We start from the raw sequence: 16962 nt of genomic DNA, 5'->3' as shown, positions 1-16962 counted from the left end.
AGACTGAGCGTTCAGACACAGTCTCACTTGTTGACACGTGTGTTAATGTGATACTGAAATAATGTGAAACTAACTCTATAATTGATTTATTGCGAAATAATTATGCAAATAGTACAATGGGTAGGTCGACTCTAATAGTATCTACTGCACAACTTTGTTTCTTCTGTTCAAATAATTTGAAGTGAACCTGTATCATTGTTACTATGCAAGTTATTTAAATGAAAGAAATGAAACAGAAAAATAATAAACAATCGCTGATGACTCTCTCCTGGATAATGTCTCTTAAATCCGTTTCTGTTTCATCCCATCTCAAGCTCACGTTCTTCATTTGACTGAAAGCAGTAGAACGGTAACAAAATTATAATTAAAAGACCTGATATGATAAGCTAAAAATATCTCTGCCTGTAAAGAAAACAAAACCATTAAAAAATAAAAATGCTGTGATGGATTAAAAAGCTTTAGCCTACTTTTCGTAAGAACCAATATTCATGAAAAATATTAGTAGTATTTTTGGAAACTGTTTATCATTGTTTAGAATGAAGGTGTATTAATCGAATCGGATTAATCCTGTTTCTCGGGTTCCTGTCAATCGTCTAAATATATCATCGAGCTAACGCTGCTTCGCTCCTGCCTATTGTGAGAACTGTTGTTTTATTTATTGACTTATTCATTTATTTTTATCATAGTATTTGAGAGTGTGAAGACATAATTAAGCACGCTAGATACTTTACATTGTCTGTTTAACTGCCTAGAGCTCCTGAGTTCAAATCTCCACATTCGTTGGCAATTGTTTTCATTATTCCTGGAATTGTAGTTATTGTTTAGCTCCAGAACAATTATGATCGGGTGGCTTTATTAGCAAAAACCTTGATTCCAACTGTGAAAGTCTTCTATTATTTTCTTCAGTAGCAGTGCCTTTAGGACTACATCATCCAATGGCATTTTACCTAGTTTATTTTTTCTTGCACCTCCCTAACGATAGGGACTTGGCAGATATTTCTAGCAAGTCACATGACGAGTTATCGATTCCCACTGGAAGTTTTTGAATGAAATATTTATAAGTTACAGAAATGACTATACTCCAAATCTTTAGAAGCTTAGAAAATATCTTTTTTTTTACTGTAACGCATTATAAACAAGTGATTGGTTCAGTGAGAATACTATTTAACATATGGTTATTAACCTAATACAATTCTTAACTCTTTTTATAACCAAGATATCTTTTTAATGTTGCCTATTATTATACGACGGGTATTTATTTCCTTTTCAAAGTTCTTCACTTATATCATCCTTCATTCCCTCGAGAAATAAACCAAATATGATCTACGAGTTTTATTTTCCGGGTTTTATTTGCTCTCAACCATTCACTCCTCAAACCTATTGGTTCTCTCCTTACTTCCCGGTGAGGCTTATAAAACCTGCCATATCTGGTACTTGTCTTCCTTTCTTTGCTTTATATTGTACTTGTATTTCACTTAGCATCAGTTTATATGGTTAGCACCTCTTGTTCGTAATAACGCATTTATTATTCCAATAGAAAAAAATCACTTTTTAGAAAGCTTTTAAAGACAAGGCCTGCAGGGAATGAATTAACAGATGTTATTGCCAGGAATATAGCACTGACGAATTCAAAGTGCCTGTCGTCGGCAACACGCCAGTAGTAGTAGTAGTAGTAGTAGTAGTAGTAGTAGTAGTAGTAGTAGTAGTAGTGGTGGTGGCTTTAGTAGTAGTAGTAGTAGTAGTAGTAGTAGTAGTAGTAGTAGTAGTAGTGGTGGTGGTGTCGGTGGTGCTGGTGGTGCTGGTGGTTAAAATGCTGTTGATTTTTTAATACAAGTATGGTGCAAATTTCTTTTATACCATCTATAAACTCTACTAAATCATAATGCATCATTTCATTCAGTTATGATAAGACAAATACCATATTTCCGCAAGATACATAGTATTTCGATGGCATTATTAGCTCGTATACACACTAAGACAATTGCTCAATGTTATGGAATCACATGTGTCGGGTTTGCTCAATAGTTCTGTGGATCATTTTGATGCGAGTAATATACGCCATCATATACACTTTAACATCACCACTTGGGTGCTATGTTCTTTTAGGAAAGTTAGCTAGATTCCCAGCAATCAGAGTAGGGTTTCTATATGATTTATTCAAGTGATGTGTTGTCTCCAACAACACCTATTGTGTAGATTCACTGGTGATTAGGGTGTAGATCTTAAAGGTTTCTCAAATATAGCTATTGTTAAATGAAAGAAAAGCTCAAATATTTGAGTAACATTTCATAGAGAGTCTGTGAGAGTACGGAGAGGGAGCGCTAAACAGTAATAAGGGATAAGGGAAATTGCAATCCAAATATGCTTCATGCACGTTTGAACTGGCGAACAAGCTATTCATTGCGTTTTGTCACGGAGAATATATCTCTTTTGTTGACAAATGGTGTTTATACACCTAGATCAGCTTGCAGTACCATCTACCTAGACTGTGAGATGCTGGCATTTCGGAATAGCTATCTCTTCATCGATCACAGACACTGAGCAGACGACACTATGAGCTGGATTAACAGATTACCTCTCTTATGCTTTCGCAGTCGCTGTACGATGACAAAACGCAGTGAGTAGCTTGTTCCCCAGTTTGAACGTGCATCAAGCATATTAATTTCACTTATCACTGTTTAGTGCCCTATCTCTATAATTTACTTACGGTAAGCCGCCGTATAGCGCTGCCAGTCATCGTAAGGTGACTGGAAAAGCATAAGAGAGGTAATCTCTTAATTCAGCTCGTAGTGTCGTCTGCTTGGTATCTATAACCGATGAGGAAATAACTACTCCGAAATGCTAGCATCTCATAGTCTAGGTAGATGGCACTGCGAGCTGATGTAGGTGTGTCCAAACCATTTGTCAGCAAGCGAGATTTATTCTCCATGATAAAACACAGTGAGTTGCTTATTCGCTAGTTCGAACACGCATTAAGAATATTCGGACAGATAATAACATTGCAGTCTGAGAATAATCATTTAATTCTATATCTTCATGACAGGCATTTTTTCTTGATTAATAACGCCTACCTTTTCAGTTGGTTTACACACAACTTTTGATATGGTGGTTAGCAGTGGCTCACGAACAATTACTTACTTACATCACCTCTCCTTTACCAAAGTATTGACATTCAAAGCGAGAAACAGTCACTTTAAAATAACATTAAAGTATGTTGTAGGCAAATGTTACTTCCTTACAAGTATATTTCGGGTAATAGGACATTTAACCCTTAAAGTTTTACAAATTAGTGAGATAATTTTTTCCTTTGCATGAAATGATATGCAATATTACTGCTCATATCTAATTTTTGTTAGTAAGACTAATATGGATTATTTAAATGCAGTGCATTGAAGTGGCACAAACTGTTGGATTACGGACAAAATGTTTGCGAGTGGTCACTCGGATCACTTTACCTTCCTCCTTTTGACTTCGTACTTGGCTTGAGATAAAAAATATTACATCTTTAGAACAACCGTAATATATTCCAGGCTCATCGGCAACAGCCTTGCTCATTCTTAAATTTGTATAAATGTAAGAAGTTCACTATACTAAAAATGTCTATTTTATCGATTTCTGATATTGAATCTAAAGTTTGTTGTAATGTTTAAAACTTGGATATTATAAAAGAAGGCTTCTCAAAGCATGCTTGTTTTGAAAAACCAGTATCGATGAAACTACGAAGTCACGAAAGGTAGTAAGAAAGATCCTTCAATATATGTGTGCGTGTGAGTGTGTGTCGTGCGCGCGTACATGTAAAATAGTTTGTATAACTCAAGGAATCTTGATTAACTCTATGTAAATCGCAACTGTCTTGAGAATAATTTATTATATAAATGTTTTGTGAACGCAGGTAATAAAGTCAAATATATTATATAGGTGCGGCAGTATCAAAATGAAAATTTCGTTTGCCTAAACATATACACTCCTTTAAGTACAAAAAGAAAGAAATAGAGCACCTCACTGTCTAAATTTATCCGGCACCTCAAGGGTAACAGTATGGAATACTGAATTTCGAGCTCAATTATATGTAGTACACTTTCAAGCAAAGGGAAAGGAGTAACAGCAATTTAGTGTTTATTAAAGCTTTAGAAAATCTCAAATGTAGGTATAATTTAATTAATAAGCATAATCAATTATTTATTTAATGAAACTTTCTAAAAAGTTCCTCTTGGCTAATTTAGCTAAGATATTTGATTCACATACTATTAATGGTAACGTTGTTACCTTTGTCATGGTCTCACCTCCTACTCAAAATATTTATATAACCAACCAATCACTCATTTCTTAAGTAATGTCTCTAATTTAATTTTAATGTAATGGTAATTTCCATTTAATTAATGAACAAATATTCTAGACAAGAATACCGAGATAATGTATGAATTTTTATGTAATTCTATTCTCACTCTCTCGTTTCCTTATTTATTTTAATTCCTTTCAATCTTCATTTCTATTTCAATTTTTGTCTTTTCTACTTTTTATATTATATCTCTCTCTTTAATAGCTCCTCTGAGAGTGCAAAAGTAAACTGTCGCCTCTTTTAACTTTATCGTTTTATCTCTTAAATACATTCTTCTCTACAGTCAACATGTAAACAATAAATTTGGCAACCATTTGACCTGTGCTAGACTAAAGGAAACAAACTGATATATCCCGTCGTCATCTACTGACACATCTCCATCATGGTGTGAAAACTAGCTGTTTAATTCATTATAAGTATATTACATACCCGGCCATTTCTCACTATATTTTTCGTAAATATCTCAAAATATACTTCAGTATTATAAGCTTAATTTGGTCCGAGAGATGGTTAGCGCTATCTTCATTGGTTATTGGTAGGATTTTCAAGATCTCTAATATATATAAACCAAACTGTAGCGTGATGAAATGGTTCCACTAACTATTGAAACGATCGGAGCCACAGTCATGCTTTCGATTCTGTAGTTTTATATTGCCAGAGGACCAATGTTAGTGACGTGAAAGAAATCGACTCTAGTACTTAAATGATAATTTGTTGTCGACCCTTATAGGGTGACTGGTAAAATTGATTCCAGTGGGTTTTGATCTTACAACGAGATGCTGGTGCTCTACTACGTCTAGTATCTACTGCCTTCAAAATATTTCATAACCAAAACCAATGACAGCCAAAGACGAATAGAACTAGTAGCAGCTTCTCCCTCTCAAAGCACTCCTGCCATCAAATATAAAAGGGATGGAAGAACACCTTAGATACATTATATCTGAAATTATAAATTCGACGCCATGCTCTAATGCCTTTATTGATAGGTGTACTCCATCAATGAGTGAGCATGACCTTGTGAGTAAGGTTTTGCTCTAGACGGCTCTTACTTTGTGTTTTGAGCAGAAGACTTCATCTCACCTTGCTCTACAGTCACTTCAATACTTGATGTGTGGTACACCGAGCACCTGTTCCGGCAACATCAATTTTATGGAGGGGAGTTAGATAATGTAAGGCACAAACAGTTGATCACTATAAGCAAATCATTTGTGCACCTTGCTCAGCAAGATATTGCAGAACCGTCTTTCTCAGACTACGAGAGACAACTATTATTCAGAATCAATGCTTACTAAGGGATAAATAATAACAGCAACAATAAATCAACCATCTCACTGATGTTTCATATCGATATTTATTTCAGTCATCACCATCCATAATATTGGCGTGTTTTGTTTGTTTGTGTCTTAAGATTAATAAAAGGTGGTTAATACTACTATGCCTATCTTACGTACGAACTTGCTTAAGGTAATTAGTAATCTTCTTTTCATGCTCTGAATTAAATCTTGCTGGGATCTACTTTGCTTTTCATCAGTCGGATGTCGATGAAATAAAGTACCACTCAAGAATGTTCGTAGATTTAATCGAATATATTCTCTCTCAAATTCATTATTTGTGCTTATGTTAAAACTCATTATTTACAATCAAAGTGTAAAGGATGATAGAATACATATACACGCAGAGCGAGGGTGGGCTGAAAAGTTCATAGGCTCACAGTGAAGAAATAATTCTAGAGCTGTGAAATTTTGCGTGCATTAATTTCAGCTTTTCCTATTAATAACTGCATTCTTTATTTCCAATTAAACTGACAACTCAATGTTCAAAGATTCAAAAGAAAATAGTAATGACTTCTTTTGAAAATCAACAAAATTTGGCATCGTTGTGTTAGCAAGTACTAGCAGAAAAAGCGTTTAGCCCCCAAGGATATTAATACTGATAGGGTCGCTACATTAGGGAATGAAACTCCAGCTTTATCAACACTGCGAACGTAATCAGCTCAATTTATGAGGGGAATCAAGAGTCTTGAAAATGACCCAAATTCTGGACGTCTTGCAACTGCCATCAACGGGGATAACATTTGTTATGTTCACCAAATGAGGATGCATGACATGCGATTGACCATAAATCAAATAGCCAATGCTATTAATATATCTCATGAATGAGTTGAGAATATTCTGCACAATGAACTTGGAAAGACGAAAGTTTTTGTTCGGTAGACCCCACTTCTTCTGATAGTCGCTAAAAAGCGAACGAGGCTGATCGCATCACGGAAACATCTGGCATTGCTTGTGAAAGATTCAGCTGATTTCCTTGAACATTTCTTAAGTGGGAATAAATATTGGGTTCATGACTTTGAGCTAGAGACAAAGAAACAATCAATGCAGTAGAAACACCCCTCCTCACCTTCTCCAAAGAAGGCCACAGTCGATTCCTTTGTAGGGAAGGTGAGGGCGTTAGTTTCTTGAGATGCAAAAAGCGGTGTTTATTGACTATCTTCAACAAGGCCACACCACTAATGGAGAGTACTATACCAACTTTCTGAGGCAGTTACAAAATGCCATTAAGACCAAACACTCAGGAAAACTGACGAAACGAGTCTTGTTTCATCAGGACAATGCTCCAGCACACAAGTCCTTGGTATCAATGGCTGCTGAGCGTGTCTGTCTTTTAACTGGTAGATCCCCCTCCCGATTCTCCTGGTTGTGCTCCGTCTGGCTTTTCCCTAACAAAAAACGATAAACCACTCGGCTTGGAATCAGAATCGAAATGACAATGACGTCATATCTGCTGATGACTTTTTTAATCAACAGGATGAAAGATTTTTCGCCAATTGGCTCCAAGCACTGCACTACCAATGGAAGAAGTATGTGGACCGCAAGGAGGACAATGTTGAAAAATAAGCCTCATTCGGTGGCATTTCATGAGAGTGTCTTAGTCAGCCTATGAACTTTTCAGCCGACCCTCGTATTTAGATATACAAAAATTTACGTGTTCAAATCCCACTAATAATGATTTCGCCTCTCGTTCCTCTGAAAGTCGTTAAAAAAATTAAATAAGAATACACGGAATTGTTTCAGTGGAATACACACACGCACACACACACACACACACACACATACACGCACGTACACATACCACACACACACGCGTGTGCACACACAAATATATGTGTGAATGTGTGTATGTGACAATGTGACAATGCACGGAATATTTGTGTGGATCACACACAATTTCGGGGGAGATGTAAGTCGTTTACATCGACCCTAGTGCCCAACTGGTACTCATTTAATCATCCCCAAAAGGATGAAAGGCAAAGTCAACCCCCGCGGAATTTGATCTCCGAACACAACGTCGAAAGAAAAATCGCTAAGCATTTTCTCCGGTACAGTAACTATTGTACCAGCTCACCGCCTTGTCCTCACACACACACATGTATATTATTATCTGTATGCAGTACGATAAGGCTATACATGGAAAAACCTATAGCAATGGATTACATACGTATAGGTATTTTAGCGTATGACCCAAGTTGTCACAGAAGGTCGTTTTTCAGTAAGGAAACACTAGCGTTGAACATTTTATGCATTCTGCCATGTTATCTTTTACTAAAATTCCTGAGTAACACTGAGTAGATGGAAACGGCGTAGAAGCTCGCTAATTAAGCAGTATTTGAAATTTCACGACTTAGACTTGTTATACAAGACCTAATCTTGTTACGTTTTCTCCTACATGACTATATAAAGAGCACAATTGTCATCATAATACAATAAGTAAGTTGATCAGTTGATCGAATCATTAGAACAAGCTAACAGTCACCTTTTAGAGACTTTAATTTGAAACAAGCTACAAGATATAGATAACAATACAAAGAAAGAAATTTAATGTCTAGAAGCTACCAGTTGCAGACAGGTATTTTGTCTATAGCAACAATGAATTCAGTCTTTGGTATTTTAACTCTTCCTCATGTCTATAACTATTGTTTCGCCCGTGGAAAGACCTATAAGGTTGCTTGATTAAGGTGATTAGTGTTATCAAATACGAGATAAAGGTGATATGGTTCAGCTTGCAGTCAGGAAATGATCTCTCTAATTTAGTGGATCAGTGATCAATGGCGTGTGCAATGAAAAACGAGGTAGATGAACAGATAGGCAGATATCCAGAAAGAAGAGAGAGTGAAAGATAGAGAGACAGAGATATATAGGGAACAGGGAAGAGGGAGAAAATGAGGTTTAAGACGAGAAAGAGAGAGAGAGAGAGAGAGAGAGAGAGAGAGAGAGAGAATGTAGCATGCATAAATTGAATGACAAAGACAGGCAGCTATTAAATACAAAAAGAGAAAACGACTGAGAAAGAAACGAAGTGAACTGACTTGCAACGAGACAGAATAGTAGATAGACAGATAGGTGCAAGCACGCGCGCTCGTTCACACACACACACACACACACACACACACACACAAACAAGACACATATAATATATATGCACACACATACACACGCACACAAGTACATAAGCGCGCGCGCGCATACAGAGGTATATAAAGGTGGGTACATACGCACATTCAAGTATTTAACCTGAGTAAAAGAAAGACTAAAATATATCTATATTTGTAATTATAGGTCACTGTCTTGACAGACAGACGGAGAAGAACGATAAGTAGACGGATAGACAGACAAACAGACAGATAGACAAACAGACTGATATATTGATAGATATGTAGATAGATGGATATGTCGATAGATAGCCAGTATGTAGTTAAGTTATATAGACTGAAATAGAAACAGGTAGATTGAATAATCGACGGATTCATAGAAGGAATGAATGATAGCAAAAGAGAAATGCAGTATCCAAGCAGATGGATGAATAAATAAATGGACGTGAGTGTATGTGTGTATGTAAGTATGCATATATGTGTATTTGTGTGTGTGTGTGTGTGTGTGTGTGTGTGCGCGCGCGCAGTGCGCTTTTGTGTGGGCGCGCTTGTGTGCGCGTACGCGTAATATATATATTTTATTTAAACGGTGAGTCCAACAAACCACGTTTGGTTTCGCTCGAGAACCTAATCGGTTCTCACAATGTTCCACTTGACAGATAACTCTGGAATCAATCTGAATTACACCTGTGTGAGAACGGACTATTTTGAGTATTTATGTGTATGTTGTGTGTGTGTATGTATATGTGTGTATTTATATGTATGTTTGATTATGTGCATCTGTCTTTCTGTCGTTCAGTATATCTTTCGTTCTCCCTCCATGTGTTTATGTTTGTATATATGTATATATGTATGCGTTTATACTCACACACACACACACACACACACACACAAAGAGAGACAAAGAGAGACCAACATACACGCAAGCACACATGCATATATATACATATAAAGAGAGAGAGAGACGATTTGGAGAGAGAGAAAGAAAGAGAGAAAGAGAGAAAGAAAGAGAGAAAGAAAGAGAGAAAGAAAGAAAGAAAGAGAGAAAGATAGAAAGAAAGATAGAAAGAGAGAAAGAAAGAGAGAGAGAGAGCCAGAGATGTGCAGACATCCAAAGACACAGATGATTAGAAAGATATAGAGGTTATAAGGCAAACCAGAATGAGAGACAAATAACAGATATACGGGCAGACAGACACACAGACAACCATAGAGTCTTCCCACAGAGATTCACGTGTTTTTCTCTGTACGCACCTAAGTGTACATGTTGACTGAAACAGTGGTGAGAGGGAGTGAGAGCAACAGAATTGTCTAGCAATTGAGATAATGTTGATTGACAGCTAAATACAGCTTCTAACGTTTACCGACACGACCGCGTACACATTGACGGGGGGTGCTTCTACGTTTATCCTTGATACACGTACACACTCATATAACTACACAACCACTGAGACGCAAACACACCTATATATACATACACACCTGTAAATATATATACATATATATATATATATATATATATATATATATATATATATGTGTGTGTGTGTATGTGTGTGTGTGTGTGTATGTATGTATGTGTGTGCATGTATTCATACACACACACAGATATATGTATATAAAGCACTCACAGACACACGCATGCATACTAACACATTGATATAGAGATGCAAGCCTATTCACACCTACACGTACACACCTACACATACGCACGCCCATGCCTTCACGCACAATAACACACAGATGCAGATATTGTTACACGTACAGATAAATATATATAGACCTATCTATATCGATATATGCTTATAAGCTTACATGCATTCATAGATGCATGCATACACATACGCATGCAAATCCAGACACTGTTACACACAGCATCAGGTCGTCGCACAGACTAGGCATAGTAACGCGCGCGGATACAAGCTCAGGCATACAAACACACATATCTTACACGTCATATACGTCACACATCCGCACGCACACGCACATACTCGGGCAAGAGCGCACACAAATCAGCCACGCGCACACTTACAAGTAATAAAGTGTTGTTTTCTTTGAGAAGGCGATTCATAAAACGGTATTGTACAGGCTAGAATTTTCGCATCCAAATGAAACTTCTTCACTAATTATTCTTTGTTAATTTACCGTTATTGAAATGACATTTTTATCGATGAAGTTAACTGCCTAAACTGGCTTCAAAATCTTAACGCAAACACCCACACATACACGCACATACACGCATACACGCACGCATATATGTATATATATACACACACACACATACACGCATATATGTGTGTATACATATGTATGTATATATGAATGCAATATACATATATCTTACGCTGACCAACGAAAATAATTAATATATGTATACATATATACATATATATGTATATGTATACATATATATATAAGCAAACACGTAACATACCAAATTTACTGTCACCAAAAATTTGGTACTGAGGATATTTACATGTAACGGCTGATATATGAGGTAAGAATAAATATTAGTGTGTAGACTGTGTGTACATATATATATATATATATGTATATATATATATATATATATATATATATATATATATATATATAAATATGTATATAAATATATAGGTTGTCCAGGTGTTTGTATGTGTACATATATATGTGTATATATGAGTGAACCTGTAGGTGCATGTACCATTTAATTAGCAATATTCTAACTGTTACAGCACCTCTTAAATTGTTCCACTTTCGTCGAATATATAAGAAAGCATTCATAATATATGTGTATTTGTATGTCTATACATACACACACATGTATACGTATAATTATATAGACACATACATATATACACACACAGACACACAGGCATATATATATATATATATATATATATATATATATATATATATATATCTTTCCTCGCTATATAGATAGATGTACAGCACACACAACCATAACATTGGCTTTTAATATTCCAGGTGTAAGTGTTTCCTCTGTCCTTCCTTCCACTGTAATCATCAAAGCACCCTTTATATTGTATAAACCCCCCCATTCAGTGACAAGCAGCAGCACCAGCGGCATCGGCAGTAGCAGCCGTTAAATATCCAGGACCGACCATTCACCCGAAAATCAGAGAAATTACAGGAATAGGGGATTGGGGAGTAGCAATATTCACAACAATAACTCTACTACTACTACTACTACTACTACTACTACTACTACTACTACTACTACTGCTGCTGCTGCTACTACTACTGCTACTACTATTACTACTATAATCGCTGCCGTTCTGATTGCGACCTAGTCACTTATTTGCGACTATAATGTTGCAGCTGACTCCGACAACGATGACAGTCATGATGATGATGATGACGACGGCGACAGTATATGACGATACAACGACGTCGATGACGATGACGATGAAGACGACGACGACGATGAATCTCAAGTTCTCTGCTGCTGCATCTAGAGAGTCGTAAAAGCCGGATCTTTGGAAACCCCATTTCGATCTGTACAAAGCGTATGTGTTCCTTTATCTAAAAATGCATTGTCGCTGCTTGTCACAATAACGTCATAATAGCATCAACAGCAGCAACAAGAGCTACTACTACTACTACTACCACCACCACTACTACTACTAATACTACCACCACTACTACTAATACTACCACCACTACTACTAATACTACCACCACTACTACTACTGCTACTACTACTACTACTACTACTTCTTCAACAAATGATGCTAAACATAACGAATCACTGTTGCTGTGACTGCAGTTTGCAGTTTAACGTAATCTAGAATTTTATTTCTTCTTTCTTTCTGTGAATCTCTACCAAGAAATCTTCCAGAACTAAACCTATATTTATATCAGGAATTTAGTTTTCTTTATTGTCAATTTATTTATAAATTGTCTTAAAAAACAAAACACAGGTGGTTGCAAGATGTGACATTATTATTTACGTAGATCCTTACATAATTTCCTGTTCGTCACTGATTTGTCGATGTAATACTTTTTTTTTTTTTTTACTGTACATCTATTTCATTTTTTTCTTATCGATTACTCTCATGCATTTTTATCGTTTTCTCTTTTCTTCTTTCCTGTATTTTTCGCACATTTACATGTGACTTCTGGTTCTGAAAATAAATGTATAGAAACAAAATTAATTTTCAATGTAAAAAAATCATGTTATGGTTGAACATCGGCTCATCTACACCAAACGCACATACACAGAAGAACACATGTTCAACAGTTACTAGATATTTAAATATATTTTTTAAATTGTCAGAGGAATAAGTACCAGGAAAAGTAATTGGGTCGATATGGACCATGCATGGTCGTACAATCTAGAAACACAATCCAGTAAAATATTTCTTGTATAATATTCACATCCATTCCAATTATTCAACCACAATGATCTTCCTGAGTGTAAATTCTAAATCAGATCCGGTGAACATTTAATAGATATTTATATCATTCTCCAATAATAATCAATTTCGGTGAAACCAAAAATAAAAATAACACTACTGATAAAAATATTTTTAAACAAAATGAGATTGACATAACTCTATTTAAACTTAGAAAAGAAAATGTCCCAATTTCTAAACAGGATAAGGTTTACTACTGAAAGCAGCATCTACCCCTGCGCAATATATACAAATATATATATAAAAACACACACACACACTAGCACACATATATCTATATATGTATGTGTATATATATATATATATATATATATATATATATATATATATATATATATATATATACACAAACGCATACATATATAGACATGTGTGTGAGTGTGTGTATTTATACATATATTTGTATGTATATGTATATATGTGTATATATATATACATATACATAGACATATATATATATATATATATATATATATATATATATATATATATATATATATATATATATATATATATATATATATATATATATATATGCGTGTGTGTGTGTGTGTGTGTGTACATTGCGCACAAATACATGTTGCTCTCGGCACTAAACCTTATCCTGTTTAGAAATTGGGACATTTATATATAAATGTAGGTATATTCATACCTATGTGTGTCTATATATATGTATGTACATATGCATATATATATATATATATATATATATGTATGTATGTATGCATGTATGTATAAGTGTATATATAAATATATATGAATATAAATATAGATAGATAGACAGACATACAGACAGAGATGTATATAAGACATTTATACAGTATACCTTTGTTCCTAATCACCTGATAAACATGGTGGTTAACCGTTGAAACCCTTAAACATATTTAATGTTATAACGCCCACATGACAGAATGCTTTCTTATTTCCCGTAAATTCTGATTCTATTTCTCATAGTTGTGACATGAAAACTCTTAATCGATTATTCATTGAAGATCGTGACAAGAACACCTACACTCACTTTCAGGACGTCGACCATTTTTAAATACAAATCTACCCACACTCTTCCACCTTTCCCTTCACCAGTGTCTTTACCAAACTTCCCCAATCATCTCATATATTCTCTAACTCTCTTTCTTTCTCTGCCTCTCTCTCCCTGTGTACATACATACATACACATATATATACTTATGTGTGTGTGTATGTCTCTGTCTGTATATATAAATATATATAATTGTATATGTATGTATTTATATATATATATATATATTAGTGTCAACATCATATATATATATATATATATATATATGTGTGTGTGTGTGTATATATATATATATATATATGTGTGTATGTGTATATATATATATATGTGTGTGTATATATATATATATATATATATATGATATTGACACATGTACGTACATACAACCATACATATATACATACATACACACTGAAGCCCTAGCACTGCATCACCTATGTGGCTTCACCTACTGACATTTTTTTAAATGTCTGTATATGTGTGGGTGCGTGTATAAATATAAATATATATATAGATATCGAGATATATATATATATATATATATATATATATATATATATATATATATATATATATATATCTTGATATATATGTATATATATTTATGTAAGTATGTATGTATAAATATGTGTACATGTATGTATGTATATATGTATACGTGTATGTACGTATATATGTATATGTGTATGTAGGTATGTATGTATGCATTTACATGAGATTTTCCACTTTCATTTATCGAGTAGTCTCTTCTTTCTCAAGATAACACCGTCTCACTTCTATATAGTTTACTTCCGAAATTACAGCTCGTTTTAACTAGAGATTGAAATTGCAATTTTTTCTTTTTACTTACATACACATATACTTACAAAGCCATTAGAAAACTATACATATATAGGATTGTATTTGAGAGTTTGTGTGTGAATGTATACATGTCTGTCTGTCTGTCTGTCTGTCTGTCTGTATGCATGCATGTATGTATGCATGTATGATCAGCCGTGATGGATATATAATATCCATTTCGGATAATATATATATATATATATATATATATATATATATATATATATATATATATGCATACATATTTATCTATGTGTATGTGTGTTTAATGTATTGTACATTTATGTGAGGTGTATGCGTACGTTTATGTTTTCGAACTAAAGAACATAAAATAATGAAAAACCTGGTAGAGTATCGAAATTCACTGGTGAAATCATAGCGATTTTCTGTTGTTACTCGGAGTTGGATGGCTGTAAATTATTCATATGATCTTTCAGAGAATATTGTAATGAAGCAGCGTGTGTGTCTGTGTGTGTCTGTGTATATATATATATAGATATATATATATATCCATATATATATATCCATGCACATATATAGAGAGAGATACACATATTTATTTATATATTCACACATACAGATATGCATATATGAAAATATATATATATACACATACATTCATATTGTACGTAGGCGCATACATAGATTCGCACACAAGAGATACACAAGCAATACAGTCACACATACAGTCAAGAACACGCTGATACACGTCTTTTTATCTGTCTATCTTCATCATTGCCATTGCAGCGGTGGAAACCATACATGAGCGACCATTTTCCTCATTTCTATAAATAAACACCTTTCTTTCACTATCTGTTTCTTTCTCTCTTTCTCTCCTTTTCACCAACTTTCTTTTTTTAACGTGACCTTCTATACACCTTTCTCTCTCTCTCGCTCTCTCTTTTCGTCCTTATTTTCCAATCTCTTCCACCTTTAATACATTGCAATCCTTTCGCCGGGAATGATATTGAATGAATTTCCGATACAATATCATCGCGCTTCTCTACTCATTTCGCATTTGCCAGATACTAGATAGATAAAGTGATGACGTCATGCGGAAGCAGTAGGTTATCAAATCGCTTGTGGTTATTTACAGGCTTTTAAATGTGTTGCTGCTTCCTGTCTTCGCCGTTGTCGTCATCAGAGTCTTCAACATCACATCGTCATCATCACCATCGTCATCGATATCGACATCATCGTCGTCGTCATCTTCATCATCGTCGTCATCATCGTCGTCATCATCAACATCGTCGTCGTCGTCGTCATCTTCATCATCGTCATCATCAACGTTATCATTGTCATTGTCATCATCGGCATCATCATCATCAGCAGCATCATCATCAACAACAACAACAACAACAGCAACAACAACTTTGTCGTTGTCATCGTTGTTGGCGTCAGCAGCATAAACACATTCGTTATCAGTTAAAATAGTTACAATATCAATTTATAAATTCATAGTTTCTGAGATAAAAGTCCCACAATGATTTCGAGAAGGTGTTTAGGCGATGCTGCTGGACCCAGTATTTATACTGGTACAGGTGTACTTTATAGTGCTTTACAAATATGAAAGGAAAAATTGACAGGGATGAAATTTGAACTAAGAAGTTAGATCACAAATCATTTCTTCTGACGCTCTAAAAATTGTACCAGCTCACCATCTAATTTTTTGCTATGAGTTAATTAGAATATTCTGAAACCACACAACCGCTTGTGCATATGTATGTATATATATATATATATATATATATATATATATATATATATATATATATATATATATATATATATATATATATATATATATATATATATATATATATATATGTATATAATACAAATAATATGTGAGCATATGCATATATACGTACATGTATGTACATACCTACATCTACAT

The 16962-nt window shown here is 34.5% G+C and overlaps 1 long non-coding RNA gene across 3 annotated transcripts in view; it reads right to left on the bottom strand.

The window, feature by feature from the left end:
* Positions 1-12559: 12559 nt before the first annotated feature.
* The window catches only part of LOC106867487 (uncharacterized), a 50739-nt gene continuing 46336 nt past the window's right edge, over positions 12560-16962 (bottom strand). For all 3 annotated transcript variants that reach the window (XR_016240720.1, XR_016240722.1, XR_016240721.1), the window contains one exon: positions 12560-12895. This is a non-coding gene — a long non-coding RNA (uncharacterized LOC106867487). The remainder of the gene's footprint in view (positions 12896-16962) is intronic.

Source organism: Octopus bimaculoides, chromosome 2, assembly GCF_046866305.1.
Source record: "Octopus bimaculoides isolate indiv1 chromosome 2, ASM4686630v1, whole genome shotgun sequence".
NCBI lineage: Eukaryota > Metazoa > Mollusca > Cephalopoda > Octopoda > Octopodidae > Octopus > Octopus bimaculoides.
The sequence above is the reverse complement of the archived record's forward strand: the minus strand, read 5'-3'. Positions and strand labels throughout refer to the sequence as shown.